The 14,707-nt window shown below is 42.3% G+C and overlaps 1 protein-coding gene across 1 annotated transcript in view; it reads left to right on the top strand.

The window, feature by feature from the left end:
* Positions 1-14,707, top strand: part of LOC126281881 (tetraspanin-2A) — a 978,340-nt gene that overhangs the window by 547,373 nt on the left and 416,260 nt on the right. The gene's annotated exons all lie outside the window — the stretch shown is intronic.

Below are 14,707 nucleotides of genomic sequence, written 5' to 3'. Positions count from 1 at the left end.
CTCAGTACCTTTTACTGTTCAGTAGTCACGGTGGGGAATGCTGCTTACGTCGGATTTTCTGATGTCATTTGACGTGTTTCCTAGATCTCTTACCTGGTTAGAGCCTCATTCACATGTCTGTGAGTGTTAGAGATGGTACACAGTTTTGGAGGTGGTATGGATGTAGTTATAGGTCCTCCCTATCACACCAGAGGGTGATGGGAAAAACATCCCTTGCACAAGCAATTGCTCGGGTACTCGGTGACGAGTTCTCAACATGATTCATTACGGTGCACAGTGACGCCTGCTGACGGTGGACTACGCTTTTCTTGAAGCAGTTGCGTAATTTTGGTGAAAAGGACATGTAATGCAGTCGGACTCTGCGCAGAAAGATATTGATAAAGGCGACGAGCAGGTCTTCCCTTACCGTGAGCTTCGCCATACAGAAGGATCATGTCGGTGTCTCCTGCAAACGTGTACTTCACCACGCTGCCCTAACACTCATAGACACGTGAATGAGGCCCTAACCATGTCCGAGAGGCACGATAGACGTCAAATGACATCTGATAATCCGACTTAAGCACCTCCCACCATGACCACCCTGTTGCCAACCTACCTAGCAAACAAGTTTTAGAATGGCTGTACCTCGGAAACGTTACGTTTTCAGCCATGGGCTCCCAATCGAAACATTATGGTCTCACTCTCCTCTTCAAGTCCTAGAAGATTTTAACGGAAATTTCCGTACATCCTGTTGATAGGTACTTAAGTTATCAAGCAGTTACTTAGTTCACTTGAGTAGCATGTTATTCCACTAATAAACACGAGTACTATGGTGTAAGTTATGTATTGTCATTACAACTCTGCCGTGAGTAACTTTGCCGCATACGATTAGTCGAGTTTGCTATCCGAAGTTTGTTTTGTGAATCCATATCTCGTGTGCCATAAGGTACCTGTTCTGCGTGATATCTCGTGTTGTTCTGCTTTTCTGTGACCCTCCGTGCTGGAATCAATACATCAGTCAACATCAATGCTGCATCGTCCCCACACGTTCGATATTTCTCATTACCTAAAGTGTTGGGAATTCCACACGCACGACGCACTATTCAGAAGAGATGACCCAAGTGTTCTGCAAACATTGTATCGAGCGGGTGGGCAGACATTTCTCAAAATTTAATCAAGGAAACCTTTTCTACGCCATATTCAAGTAGACTAACGTGTTACATCATCACGAGGAATCGTCCTGAGAATTAGTGCGACTTGCCGACAAAATGAATCTGCATGTAATATCTTCGGATTTTCCACACAATACAAAATGTGATAAGAAGAATACTTACCCGTTACTCCAAAACAGTGTAATGACTGCCTACAAAATATTAGACACTCCATGTCTGATATTACGACTAATGGTTGCACTTTTTCCGCATTTAATCATCAAACCAACGTAAGTAATTAAATCAAGTATGTAAAATATTTCTTCAGTAGTAGGAAAAATTTCATACATACTTTTCTGAGGAGCGCTGGCTTTCCGTGCACCTTGCCACTCTATTAATAATTTATAGCTTATTTTCGACTTTCTAACTGCGCATTCTGCCACACTATATTATATCTATCCCCCTATTTAAGCTTACGCACTCCATGTCTGTAACCTATGTACGTTATAGCCCACTGGCTACAGGTCAAGAGTAATGGGTAGAATATTTCTTGGTATAGCTCGATATCCTTCACTGAATCATTACAGCATACCTTCACATTACCTGGTCGGTGTTATCCTGAATTTTATGTCATGCTAAACTTTATTCATGATATATTCTTGCTCTTTGTACACTCAGTCTCAATTTAATTTTTGCTATATTGATATTCCTTTGCATTATAGCGACTGCTTCATTACTGACTAATTTTGTCTTTCGTCTATAAAGATCCGCAGGTACCTGCCAGTAAGTACTGTAATTACAAGTTTATTACGAAGAATGACATTTACACCGAGTAAAATAACCAAACATAAAATCTTGTCCTGAAATCGTGCACGACTTTGTACACGAGGACGAACTACAAGCAGTAATTCCTGCTTTTGGAAAATAATGCAATCGAAAAGGGGGGAGGGGGTGAGGCTAGTAATCTAGAAATTGTAGCTGGAGACCATATTACATGTGTTTAAATGAATTTATATTTAACTGGTAATGCGTAAATGGGGAGACTTGCACAGAAGAGATTAACGTGGAGAGCTACAGCAAACAGTCTGAGGACTGAAGATCATATCAACATCAAAATTATGAATTCTATAGCAAAAGTTTCTAACTGATCTAGAAACAAAATTAATTATTTATGAGAACCAATCCTTTAACAAAGCTATTTCCTCATGCACCTCAGTAAAGCTGATACACCTACAAAAACGTTACTTTCACATACATACTTCTAAATGAGGCAGTCAAATACAAACAAGACAGATGGAAAATACGTAAATGAATTGCTATTATTTCAAAGTAATCGGCGTTCCGGTTACTACATTTAACCGCTGTGAGACAGGACGATCAATACATTCGTTGAAAAATGTTTGCAGCTTCATATGGAACCAAGATTATAATGAGGCGTGCATCTATACTTCCAAAGGAAATAAACCGTCAAGAATGTATTCCTTCAGTGCTCTAAAAACAAGGATATCGCAAGGGGAGAGGTTGGGACTGTTTGGAGGATGTGAAGGGGTTTCAAAGCGACTCTTCTGCTGCATAGTCGAAGCAAATCTTGCTACTTGAGGAAGTGGGTTTCTCAGTACATAAGATCATAAAGCGAACAATACTACTATACTCAAGCCCGCCAGGATGGCCGAGTGGTTCTAGGCGCTACAGTCTGGAACCGCGCGAACACTACGGTCGCAGGTTCGAATCCTGCCCCGGGCATGGATGTCTGTGATGTCCTTAGGTTAGTTAGGTTCAAATAGTTCTGAGTTCTAGGGGACTGATGACCTCAGAAGTTAATTCTCATAGTGCTCAGAGCCATTTGAGCTAGTATACTCGTGGAGCGTTTGAAATCCTTATCGTGTGGGCAGGACGCCAGACATGAAATGAATTTTGATACCTGCTGCCAGGTTCGTAATAGGTCGCCACGTCAGATACGAAACCTCAATATAGACACGAAAGAGAGTAAAATGTGGATTTTAGAAAATAAAGTGGCAGTGTTAACGCCGAGTACTCTTGGGTAAATTTGCAGAGCTGGAACTCGAGGAATATGTCATGACAGTTTCTCTGCCTCCACGGCGTATGTTGTTGTTGTTGTTGTCTTCAGTCCTGAGACTGGTTTGATTCTGCTCTCCATGCTACTCTATCGTGTGAAAGCTTCTTCATCTCCCAGAACCCACTGCAACCCACATTCTTCTGAATCTGCTGAGTGTAGTCATTTCTTGGTCTCCCTCTATGATTTTTACCCTCTACGCTGCCCTCCAATACTAAATTGGTGATCCCTTGATGCCTCAGAACATGTCCTACCAACCGATCCCTTCTTCTGGTCAAGTTGTGCCACATACTTCTCTTTTCCCCAATCCTATTCAATACTTCCTTATTAGTTATGTGATCCACCCATCTAATCTTCAGCATTCTTCTGTAGCACCACATTTCGAAAGCTTCTATTTTCTTCTTGTCTAAACTATTTATCGTCCATGTTTCACTTCCATACATGGCTACACTCCATACAAATACTTTCAGAAATGACTTCCTGACACTTAAATCTATACTCTATGTTAACAAATTTCTCTTCTTCAGAAACGCTTTCCTTGCCATTGGCAGTCTACATTTTATATCCTCTCAACTTCGACAATCATCAGTTATTTTGCTCCCCAAATAGCAAAACTCCTTTACTACTTTAAGTGTCTCATTTCCTAATCTAATTCCCTCAGCATCACCTGACGTAATTCGACTACATTCCATTATCCTCGTTTTGCTTTTGTTGATGTTCATCTTATATCCTCCTTTCAAGACACTATCCATTCCGTTCAACTGCTCTTCCAAGTCCTTTGCTGTGTCTGACAGAATTACGATGTCATCGGCGAACTTCAAAGTTTTTATTTCTTCTCCATGGATTTTAATACCTACTCCAAATTTTTCTTTTGTATCCTTTACTGCTTGCTCAATATACAGATTGAATAACATCGGGGAGAGACTACAACCCTGTCTCACTCCCTTCCCAACCACTGCTTCCCTTTCATGTCCCTCGACTCTTATAACTGTCACCTGGTTTCTGTACAAATTGTAAATAGCCTTTCGCTCCCTATATTTTACCCCTGCCACCTTCATAATTTGAAAGAGAGTATTCCAGTCAACATTGTCAAAAGCTTTCTCTAAGCCTACAAATGCTAGAAACGTAGGTTTGCCCTTCCTTAATCTAGCTTCTAAGATAAGTCGTAGGGTCAGTATTGCCTCACGTGTTCCAACATTTCTACGGAATCCAAACTGATCATCCCCGAGGTCGGCTTCTACTAGTTTTTCCATTCGTCTGTAAAGAATTCGTGTTAGTATTTCGCAGCTGTGACTTATTAAACTGATGGTTCGGTAATTTTCACATCTGTCAACACCTGATTTCTTTGGGATTGGAATTATTATATTCTTCTTGAAGTCTGAGGGTATTTCGCCTGTCTCATACATCTTGCTCACCAGATGGTAGAGTTTTGTCAGGACTGGCTCTCCCAAGGCCGTCAGTAGTTCCAATGGAATGTTGTCTACTCCGGGGGCCTTGTTTCGACTCAGGTCTTTCAGTGCTCTGTCAAACTCTACACGCAGTATCGTATCTCCCATTTTGTCTTCATCTTTATCCTCAAGCGAATAAAATTAATGAGAGTAGGTAGTGAACAAGTTCAAAAAGTAACTTTCCCTTCGCGCTATCTGCAAACGGAGTAGAAGAGAAAACAGCAAATGTCGGAAAAAAATTAGAATTTATGTTGTACTGCACAGTGGCTTTCGGATCGTTTGTGTTGGTAGCTGTAGACAGCAGTCCGGTAATGTGCTAACCACATGATATTTCCATCCAATGACGGCTTAGGCAGGCGGTCAAATTCCTGTCGTGCCACGGAGAAAATCGACTGTACTGCGAGCTCCTCACACATTCGAAACACAGTTTTATTTAACTACTTAAAAAGTTATTTCTCTGTAACATGCATTTCACCAATTGCTTTCCATTTCTGTCATATCTGTTCCTTAGCTCAAGCGGTATAGAGGATTTTTAGGAAGAAAACCTACGCATATCGTGAAGTGATGGTTCATGTCATTCTGGACGGAAAATATCTCATGCACGTACGGTATGGTTTCCGAGTTGCGAATTGTTCTGAATGGTAATACGAGATGTGATAATATAGAATACCCTTATTTGTTACTCTAAGTTAGCTTTCATTTACAATACATACACAAAAGGCTTGTTACGGAGAGTAGGAAATAAATCACAAGTAAAATTATGCCGTTGGCGTCGTTCCCCTTTCGTGCCAGCTTCAAAATACGAGTACGATAGCGCAACAAGTGAGGTAGGGCGGTGCCTGATTCCTCGCACAACCATCCAGCATTGCATCAGAAGAATGCCGAGAAATTTCAGCAGGTGCAGCAGGTTTTCTTCCCCGTTAATGTTCACTTATAGTTCCTGTCCTGCTACCTGCGTAACTACCTCGACATTGGGAATTCGTCGGACTTAAGTCTTCCTGTCTTGCATTCGGAAACACTTGCGAATGGGACACATTTTTATCATATCTTTTTCCTTTCACGTGTATTCTTACACGGGCAGGCAGGACATTTGTCTCCGTCCAACCTGCGATATAAAGCCGCGCAGAAGGCCTTCGATCATTATACGAATAAATAGGGTGCCTTGACGAAACCTTCTCTCGTTCCATTCGCGTGACTGCGTTGAAATTCCTTCAGGTTTCGATTATACTGTTTTCGATGAGTGTTACTCTCATCATCCTCTAGCGAAGTCTTGTACATGTACTTTGTCCGAAACTGCTTCACAATGTTTGAAGTTTAATAACGGAAGAAGTATTGTCGATAACCTGATCCAACTGCGATTATGTGGTGCTCTCCTCACTAATTTCTGTAGGAACTCATTTGTTTTTGTTTAACTTCAGTTGCTAGTAACTGCACGTAAATAACAAGATGGATGGAATATTGTTCATGGTGCAAAGAAAGTGGATTTGAAAGTGTTATTGTAAATGTGAAAATACGAATGAAGTGTAGGGACGTTGGCTTGGAGAGTTTGATACTATGCCACCATCGTGTGTAACATTAACGACGTTACGCGAAAAACTTGAGAGGGAAGGTAATGTGTGTGTTCTGAAGAAGGGACATTGTGGCAGGAAGAAATCAGTAGTGGACGAAAGATAAGTGGGCACCAGTCTTTAATTAGATTCCCACGAAGACCATCGGCAAGCTCAGCGTGAATCATGTGTAAGCAAATCAAATATTCAACGCATTTTAAAGCAAGCAAAGAAGAAACCCTACATTCACAGGTTGCTTCAAGCGATACATCAGGACCATGTGCAAAGGCACCTCGAATATTTTGAACGGATTTGGGGTAATAAACATTTCGCTAATAACTAATGAGGTCTAATGAGGAGTCATTTAAATTGAATGGAACCATCAAAACGCCATACGTGTGAGTACGGGGAAAGAGATAATACACGTGTTAAGGAAGAACAAGCTGTTAAGTTTCCTGGGTTATCAGTGTAGTGTGGTATGTCTGTCAGAGGAATTGTAGGGCCACTCTTCTCTTTTAAGGAACAGTGAAAGGTGTAAAGTACCTTATGGTTTTGCATGAACCAACTGTACCAGCTTTCGACCAACTGCAACGAGATAAAGAATTGTCAACAAGACGATGCAATGGACTGGCCGATGAGTAAGTGTTGGGCTTCCATCCATATCTCTCAATCTGAAACCGTTAGGCCTCTTTCTGCTAGGAAGTCAGGTGGACACCGCCTACGCCGCAAAACCACTTGAGAGAGGCCATTCCAATGGCAATCAAAACACATTTGCGTCGATCTGTTACGCAGAGTTGCAGACACTTTATTGCGCCGATGGAAGATATTTTGCACGTCTTTAACGGTAGTGACCAGTATTTTCTGTTATTTTTGTTCGAGTTATTAAAGTTCACTCAAAGTAAATCCCTTTTAGGGACACAGGGTGTCTCATCTGACTCTGTTACCTCAAATATATCTGGAACAACAATAGATGTACAAAAACGGTTGTCACCAGAATGAACGTACGGCAGGCGCTTAGGAAACCAAATACAATGCGAAATTTTAAAACGTACACAAATACTATTTTCAACAGAAACTTGTGTATTTTTAAATGGACATCCCCTATTATTTCGTAAGCAATCAATAACATGAAAAATCACAAAAATAACGGCGTCGGTTGCATCGCTATACGTCAACTACATCCCGAGAAATTGCGAAGGGAAGTTGACGCTTGAAATAAATGAAGTGCATAGCTATAGGACGTCCTGAGACTCAAGCGTGCACCTCATGCTGCCTGTTTTGTCAGGGGCTCACACAGTGGGAAGCTATGCACAATCCACAAAAATAAACAAGTGACACTTCCAACGCATAGTTATGTTTTTCAGATCGTAGATGTATGTTTATTCTAGCGAAATGACAACTAGAGCTACAATTAGATATAACACACTTGAATTCACTTTGCTAAACACATTTACTAGTGCCCTGTTGCCCAGAGAAACTGTTTTGTTGTGTATTACACCAAGCATAGAAAGTACACCCACATTTTGACCAGTGAAACTGTGTCGAGTCAACATATGTTCGAAGTGCCCTCCGTTTGCATCAATACACGTCTGCAGACGGGTAACGAGAGAGTGTTGCACAGATTGTAGAGTTTCTACAGATATTGCCGCACATGCCGCAGTAATACGATGTTGCATATCCTCTACTGTCGTTGGGGGTTCTTTATGCACTCTTTGTGTCACTACGCCCCAGAGAAAGAAGTCTAATTGCGTCATGTCGGGGGACTGTGCTGGCCATCGCACAGTACCTGCCCGCACCACCCAAATATTTGGATAAATCGCATCTAGAATGTCTCTGACAACTTTTGCAGTGTGTACGGGACATCCATCATTAATAGACGAGTTTCCAGTGTAAGATCCTGTGTGAGGAGCGCTACTGTGTGTTGAAGAATATCGCTGTCCATTCTTTGTTCCACGGTAAAAATAGGTATCTACAATACAGTTAGCAATGATACCGCTCAAAACATTGACGCTCCGCTATCGTTGATGAGCCACGTGGCGAATACAGTGGGGATTTTGCAAGGACCAGTAGTGCATGTTCCGCAGATTCACGTTACCATGATTCGTAAATGAAGCCTCGCCCGTAAACAACGTATTGCTTAGAAATACTGGTTTACCTAGCAACTGCTGAAGTGCAAAACGACAAATGCAATGCGAGATTCAAAGTCATTCCCATACAGTTCTTGGTGAAATGAGATATCGAACGGATGAAACCGATGCCGATGCAAGATTCTGCACATACTACTGCGGCTTATTCCTACACTTAGTGCAATTTCTCGTACATCCACCTGAGGATTGTGCGTCACAGCAGCCAGACCAGCAATTTCGTTTCCATTTGCAGACTCTGGCGTTGTACGTCGTTGTACGTCGAAGTTTTGTGGGAGTTCAGCTTCCTGTTACCTTGAGTGTCTAGCAGATGTTGCCAATGGTTCGACGTGACGGACACCGCCGATCTGGGTAGCACTTAGCATAAAGTGTCACAACTCCGGTTGCATTTCTGTAACATTCGCCATAAATTAAAATAGTATCTAGATTTTCTTCATTACTGACGGTACATGAAACAAGCCACAAGAAAACAGGTTTTAATGTGGCAACGTATGCGAATTATGTTACGGTATGAGAATAGTTCGGCGGACCAGTTTAGGAGACACTTGTACACTGAAGGTAGAGCTTGCCGTGGTGATATTGGTATGTTTACAGCAGGATACAGGCGCCAGTGCAGGAAAGCCCTGCTCTGAGCACAGTACAACATGCTATGCATAACGTCAGAAACTGTGACGCACCTGCTTTCCTTTACAAGCCACATATTTCAAAACTTATGAGGCTTAGAAACGTGAAACCAAGTTTGTTACCTCTAATTGTACCTCTAGATATCCTTTCGCAATAAATAAACATTATGCATAGCACATACATCACTGTGATACCGCATTAGTTAATTCATTATAAGAGGTGGACCAGTTCAAGTAAGGTAGAGCTCAATAAAATATGAGCCAACGATGTGTTGTCATACAATACCACACTATACATTAACACTCCACTGACGTAGTACGTCAATCACATCACGATTACCGGCAGAGTGAGGTGCACGCTTGAGTCTCAGGACGTGCGCTAGCTGCGCCCATCATTTATTTCAAACGTCAACTTCGCTTCGCAAATTCTAGGGATGTAATTGACGTATTGCGATGCAACCAACGCCATTATTTTTGTGATTTTTCATGCTACTGATTGCATACGAAATAATACGGGGTGTCCATTGAAAAATACAGAAGTTTGTATTGAAAATAGAATTTTCTTACGTTTTAAAATTTCGCGCAGTATTTGGTTTCCTAAGCCCCTGGCGTACGTTAATGTTTGTGAAAACCGTTTTTGAATATCCATTGGTGCTTCAGAGATGTTTGAGATGGCATAGTTAAGTGAGACACCCTGTAGATATACTTACTCATTTATATATATACAGGGCCTGTGACTAACTATTTCCACCAAGAATAACTCCGAAAGTATGATAGGAGCTGAGAAGTATGTGGAACAAAAGTTGCATGATACAACGGGGGCCACTATATGACGTTGTTTTTTTATCGCTAGGTGCGGAAAATAAGTATCAGAAAAGAAGTACCAAAATAGCATCCCATTTAAGAAAACAAAGTTGACCTCCATATCTCTGAAGCGACCCCACCTAGCAACAAGAAGCCAGCGGCATATTATGGCCTCCGTTGTCCCGTGCAACTTTTGTTCCACATAATCTGCAGAACGAGGTATCAGGTAAAAGTTGGTATCTCAACAAGGACCGGAGACGGAAAGTAATCTCTGTCCAAGCGTACTGTCGCTCACTCACTCTCTATGTAATCAGCGATCAATCGTAACCATCGGTTAGAACGAAAGTATCGTCGTAGTACAGATTCGGCTGCGTGCAAATAGAAGAGTTAATCTGAACTTTATATCAGTTAATTAGTTTACCTATAAAGTGATACTGTTATTCCGTAATGAAGGACTAAATCTCGTAGCTGTCAGAGCCAGCATCAGATACAAGTCACGATAAATATTAACCACGTTCAAGTTTTAATAAATTACTAATAATTTGCTAGCATGCTGCAGTATCCGCCCGACCTCCTCCTGAATGAGATGTACTACAGTATACAAGGTGTTTCTGTAAGAGCGTGCAAAAATGTTACTGAACGTAGAGGATTCTCCACTAAACAATTGGACGTGGGGAAACAGGAGGAGGAGACGTCAGTTTAAAGAGATTACTGTGTACTATTTTATTTACATTATTTAACTACAAATACCATCCTTGACGCAATGAACGTACCGTGTGTACTCTGTCCTACAAAATGTGATGAAACTGAGGGACATCAACCTCAACGCAAGCATGACATCAGTGAACAGGATTCTGATGCTCACTGACGAATATCGCAAGTGTGTTTCGAATCACATTAGAGGCAGCTACAATTCTGGCAACTAATTCTATCTCCGTATCCACTGGGATTTCATTCACAAGTGACTTTAGATAATCAAGGGGGTTCAGGTCAGGTGACCTCGCAGGCCACAGAATAGAACTTCCCTTCCAATCCAGCGATCATGAAATACGGTACCCATACTGCTCCATCGTATTCTAGTATTGTACTGTGGGTTTGTGAAAAGCACTGAGTAATGAATGGCTCTGTCGTTGATTCATAGCACATTCTGTCAGGGGACAACGTATATACGATACAACAGAGCTACACTAAGGAAATGTAAAGTAATTAAAATCTGCATCGTGACTTCCTGGTAATCAAAGTAGTCTTCCTTGTTTCCTTCCAGGAAATGAAGAATTTCAAAAAATGTTCAAATGTGTGTGAATTCTTATGGGACTTAACTGCTAAAGCCATCAGTCCCTAAGCTTACACACTACTTGTTGTGTACATAGTTCCGCGTAGTCAGCGCGTACGCAACTTTCCCACTAGAGCGCGTCCCGCTAGGCACAACAGCGCAGGCGCAGCGCTCGTCCGTCTCCGCACTATGAAATGGTGCTGTCTTAGAGACGGACCAAATTCTGCTTCCGCCGATCCGCTTATTAATATGTAACGCAGCCAATGAGATTGCTGCTAAAGGTAGAGCCTTTTCTCCTCGCGGATTACGCTTGCGCAGTGATACCTGAAAGTGCGAGGTATTATAACGAGTGAACAGACCTCCGATTAGTCAGTCTGCATTTATATGCACCAGTCTGTACCAGTCTGCATTAATCTGTACCAGTCTATAGTCAAGTTTCAGTCTGCACCTAATAAGATTACCATATTCCTGTACATAGTCATGAAGATAAATGTATAGACACTTTTGTAAAGTATCAGAGAAGTGTGAGAATAAGATTAACGTACCAAGACCAAAGGAACTTCAGATTGTCAATTGTAAATAGCATCCAGAACCAAGTTACGTAATTTTCAGCTCGTTATTATTTTAATAAATGTATGTGAAAATTAATCAAGTTCTGTTTAAAGTTGATCACCCTCAATCTGCTACTCTAAGAGTGCAAGTGGCATTTCTATCGTCTGACCTAACGGCAAAAGATAAACACGCCACGTAAAGATCACGAGACATATAATCTGATGGTGTGTGTACCGAAGGTCTTGCAGTACGCACACCACACTACTTAACCTAACACACACCCATGCCTGAGGGAGGACTCGAACCTCCGCCGGGACCAGCCGCACAGTCCACGACTGCCGCTCGGCTAATCCCACGCGGCAATGAAGAATTTACACGTAAACAGACAGCACAGAACATGTAAACATCTACGCATGTTAGTTGCAAATAACGGTGGAAACAGTGATGCTGGACAATGAGGTACACAAGTTTACTTCCGTATATCCTTAAGCTGGCTTCTCAGACCCCAGGTCCCGTGTTAAATTTTTGCACGCTCTTATGGAATATAAAGTAGATGTCAACTGTCGTGGACGTAGCTAGCGCAGAGGTTCCATGCGCGCTACATGTAAATTTGAGCCAGAATTTCTCCACTTTCTGACCGCTAATAGCAACTTTCCAGTTGTTATTAGAACTTTATTTACTTTCCCGTTTCTGACACACCCCATTATAAGAATATCGGATAAAAGAACTTAATAGAAACTACCGTGTCAAATGATTTCAATGATAACGTCGGTGCACAAATTGAACAGCGCAGCTTAGCTCATTCGTCACGTTACTGCCCAAATACTCGACACCGAATACAGTCGAGAGTTTTTTATGTATAGAGTTATCCTTACACATTTCAACGAAATGCAGAAAACACGAGACTGTGGCGCTGAAAACATCCCGCGAATCCATTGGCTCCACGACTTTCGGAAAATTCCACATCGAACACAAAAGGAAACATTGAAAATGATTGAGATCAGTACCATCTCTGCACCAGTTCGAGAAACCTTGCCAAACACGTGTTTTGCTCCTGAGAACACCCAATATAAGAAAAGGTCCTTAGTTCGTGTTGCTACTGTTTGCAGCTGATGAGCAGCGTAAAATAAATACGCCCTCCTGCGTCGCGGTCCCCAGTATTGGATGGAGTTCCCGTCCGAAAACTAATGGACCGCGGCGCGGCGCTGCGCTCAGCAACACACGGCCGACAAGTCGCAGACAGATGTCGGGGGGCCACCTGCCCCCGGCAGCCGCCGCCCCCCTTCTTGCCGGCCTCTGTTGTCGCCGGACCCCTCGCCACGCCACACGGGCCCGCATCAATCACCCGGCCAGCACAAAACTCAGCTCGGCGACTGCGCGCTCCGGCTCACATTCCATTTGTTCCTCGTAGCAGTCGCTCCATTTCTTTCGCTGGGCAGCGATTGTCGATTGGGAACCGGCAGGGCTGCCGGGCTGCCGAGCTGCGTGGGCGGACTGCAGAAAGGCTCAACTTTTGTTATCGCCAGCGGGGGCCGTGTTTGTGTCCCGCCTGCCTTCCGCCCCCGGCCGGTCTGCGGCTGCCGAAGTGGAGGAACCAGGGGTCAAGAGGAAATTCTCCTACGGTTTAGGTCCTCGTTCCAGTTCGGAGTTTGATGACGCTTGAACTGCGCGGTTCAACGGTGACCGTTATTCTAGCCCACCCTGTCAAGTGGAAGGAGCCAATGAAGCCACCACAGCGGCAGTAGATATTTCAGGGGTATGACTTTTCGTGAGGTGAAAGAAACGATTTCTTTACGTTCGCCATTTCTGAAACTGAATAGCTAGGAGACTACTTTGAATGCCGTTTACGATGGCTGTACGTTGCTTCACTGTTCGTCTCCTACCCGTATTCTTGATATTTTTCAAGATAGTATTCTGGGACCTAATGGTTCCAACTTTTAATGGCTCTAAACGAAAACTTTACGTTATAGTTGAGTCTGGATATGACGTCCATCTTACAAAATCTTTACATGTACATCAGTGGAGCCACACTACTGCGGAATAAATGTGCAACATCTGAAGATCTTCAAGACTACCGTCAAGGGCTGCTGATAAAATGTATTTCTTTAACCACCAAGTTCGATCCGCAACCATCATCAAGTTTATAAAAGCATTTACGACGTCATATTAGTTGATAAATAATAACTGGCGTCGGATAATAAAATATATGAATTCGTCACTGTTACCATGCAGTAATTCAATACTTATACTCCTTATTGGAAATCAGTTAGCATAATTAATGTCTTCACAGCGATTTTTTTTTACAATAATTTACAGGAAATATTCTGGGATGAGATTTAAAGTAAACTAAATGCTAGTGTAAAATGTAATCTATCCCGTGATTATTTCATAATATTATTTCAAAACAGGTTACCGTATATCCTACTGGGAAAGGACTTCAAACAGCAACATAAAGTGTTTAAAGTACCTTCCAAAAGCGAAAGGGAAATTACTCTGTCGGCAAGAACAAGTAGAGAACCAGCTGTAGTCGCACTAAACAAAAACTATTCCAATTTATTTAGGAAAGTTATGAAAAATTCAGGTCTAGATATTTTTTAAAATTGCAAATGTTCAATGTGTAGCACTATTTGCAAACCAATCTATGATGTCAATGTAAAATGGCTCGTGCCATATCAGGACGACGTATTATAAAAATGATCCTTGGTACATGAAACTAACTAACTAAATACAGCTTACAGCACGAATCATAAACTGTGACAGATACTTATGTACAGCACCCGCTAATGTATAGGGTGTTACAAGACGACACCGATGATTTCGAAGGGTTTGCAATGGTTGTCTTGAGGAACAATTTCAGGATAAGAACGCGTGTTCGGGTGCGCCATCCAACGATGCTAGGGACTCAATATTATAAACGCCGGAGCCTGCCAGCAGACCACCCCTTCGGCAGTTAGTGTCACTTTGTACGCTGATGGACGATAGGCGAAACGTGTCGCAATGTTATTTGTTATTGTGTGACAGAAACTGATAGCCACGATCGTCAGTGGAGAAGATGGTAGGTACTAACTGCAGGCCTTATCTCCTATTAATGCACTGCGCTTTCGCCTCGGTG

The sequence above is a fragment of the Schistocerca gregaria genome, chromosome 7 (genome assembly GCF_023897955.1).
Source record: "Schistocerca gregaria isolate iqSchGreg1 chromosome 7, iqSchGreg1.2, whole genome shotgun sequence".
Taxonomy (NCBI): Eukaryota; Metazoa; Arthropoda; class Insecta; order Orthoptera; family Acrididae; genus Schistocerca; species Schistocerca gregaria.
Note: the sequence above shows the minus strand (reverse complement) of the source record. Positions and strands in the feature narration are given on the sequence as shown.